This window comes from Salarias fasciatus, chromosome 22 (genome assembly GCF_902148845.1).
Source record: "Salarias fasciatus chromosome 22, fSalaFa1.1, whole genome shotgun sequence".
Lineage (NCBI taxonomy): Eukaryota > Metazoa > Chordata > Actinopteri > Blenniiformes > Blenniidae > Salarias > Salarias fasciatus.
The window spans coordinates 31,315,201-31,317,254 of NC_043765.1; the positions used below are offsets into that span (position 1 = coordinate 31,315,201).

Below are 2,054 nucleotides of genomic sequence, written 5' to 3' on the forward strand. Positions count from 1 at the left end.
AACGCGCAGGAGGGTGCCGTGGCTCGCGCTCTGCAGCGCGCCCGCTCCGCTTCGTTCTATTTTTCACGGGAGCCGCGAGCGCCGAGTGCGGCAATTGTCAAGCTGGATCAAGCAGATCGGACCAGACAGGGAGTCAGAAACAGAAAAGGCAAATATACAAAGACAAATAATCCCCGAGTGTAATCCGCTCTGCTGTCGAAGGCCACATATATGAGACATGGAGCGGATTATCGATCAGTGTGGCAAGTCTCTGGTGGTCGAGTGGTTAGGATTTGGCGCTCTCATCGCCACGGCCTGGGTTCAATTCCTTGTCAGGGAAGAGTCTTTTCAAGTACTGGTCTTCAGTTTGTTTGGAGAACATCAGGATCCAAAGCAGAACAGCTCTGTGAACTTCTCTCTCTGACATCTGTGTTCATCAGACAGTGCTGTCCACACTCCAAGAATCTGCCTGGAACTCTTCAGTCTGCAGTACGATTGGTTGTAAATGGTAAACTGAGTCAGATGAAGGCATGGTAGTTCAGACTGGCTCAAATAAAAGAGGAAGTGGTTTTCGGGGTTCAGGTCAACATTCATTGTGGTGAAACAAGAAGAATGTGTCCAGCGAGGGAAAAACAGACTGAGAAGATGTCAGGAGGTTGACCTTTAGGAGGAAAGTCATTAAAGAAGGCTTCACCTGCACAGCTGAGCTTCTCAGTGAGTGGAAGGAGACGGAGACAGGACCAGGTTCCACCAGCAGGAACAGACCTGAAGAGTCAGCAGGAAGAAGCAGAGGATCCAGTGGAGAGAAAGCCCAGGCTGAGAGACGACAGTGGTTTGATGTCTGACTGCTTCCTGACAGAGAGTTCATCAGCTGGAGGAGAGTTTATGCAGTCAGAGTCTCTCTGGATGACAGAGAAGAGAGGAAGCTCATCTTGTCTTGTTTTAGAGACGCTGACACTTGTGTGACACCTGAAAAGTCTCAAGAAACCCGATCCAGGACTCTGCAAACGATTCACCTCGGAACTGATGGATAATTCATATCAATGAAGAGGCTGCTGCCAATGCAGCCAAATCTCTCACTGGTTGATCTGAATATCCAGGCAGTTATCTATAACTACCCTTGTCTCCACTTTACTTTAAGCAGGCCAGTTAGCTCAGCTGGTCAGAGCATGGTGCTAATAACGCCAAGGTCATGGGTTCAACCCCCATACTGGCCACAAAACTCAATGGTGACTGTGGGGAACACAGCTGTGTCTGCACCTTCAGCAGGAAGTGTCTGGTCGTAAGGCAAGTGATTCCAAATCAGTTCAGGATCACATCTGGTCGCTTTCAATCAATCTAACCTCCAAATGTCATGATAAACATGACATTTCTTTACAACATTCAAACTCTGTATAGTTTTAATTAGGGCTGTCGCGGTAAACCGGTATTGACGATAATCGTGGTATTAAAAAATGAAATTTCAATATCGTGTTCAAAATGCGCACATGATAATATCGTAAAGAGGATCTAATGCCACTTGAAACGTGTTCAATTGTATTTTCAAAATCTGCTCCTGTTCTTCCACCCTGCTTCGTCTCTCTCCTGCAGCCCCCCCCCCCCCCCCCACATATAAACACAGCAGAGCAGCGGTAGCGGCACTGCTCCTAGCTAGCGTGGCTCCCAGTTAGCGAGCGTCACGAGTGAACTAAACATGTCGGCGGTGGTCGACAACGACAGCGAGATGCTCTGTCCTAACCCGAAAAAAGCGAAAAAAGTGTGTTTAGCAACACTGACTGCACGTTGATGCAAGCCGGGTAGTAGTGGGGCCCTATTAGGGAGGTTCCAGACGTGTCATTGTAATGTGTCCGGGGGGTTTCAAGTTGTGTCGCTGATATCCGCCGTCTTCTCCGCCGGCCCCCTTCTAGCAACTAACCGGTGAGTACTCGGAAAAGGGCCCCATGCGGGGGATTTTCGACACGTTGTCGTTGCAGCGTCTAGTGTAGCGCCTTAAATTTGTCATTGAAATTGACTGATGTCAGCCGTCCCTCGGGACCCCCTTCAGCTCGGGGCCCTAGCCAGTAGCGGCGCCTCTG

General features: G+C 49.5%; 1 non-coding gene across 1 annotated transcript; it reads left to right on the forward strand.

Annotated features, from left to right (window-relative positions):
* Window positions 1–1,122: 1,122 nt before the first annotated feature.
* Window positions 1,123–1,196, forward strand: trnai-aau (transfer RNA isoleucine (anticodon AAU)). The gene has a single exon. It is a non-coding gene; the product is annotated as a tRNA-Ile (tRNA).
* Window positions 1,197–2,054: the final 858 nt, after the last annotated feature.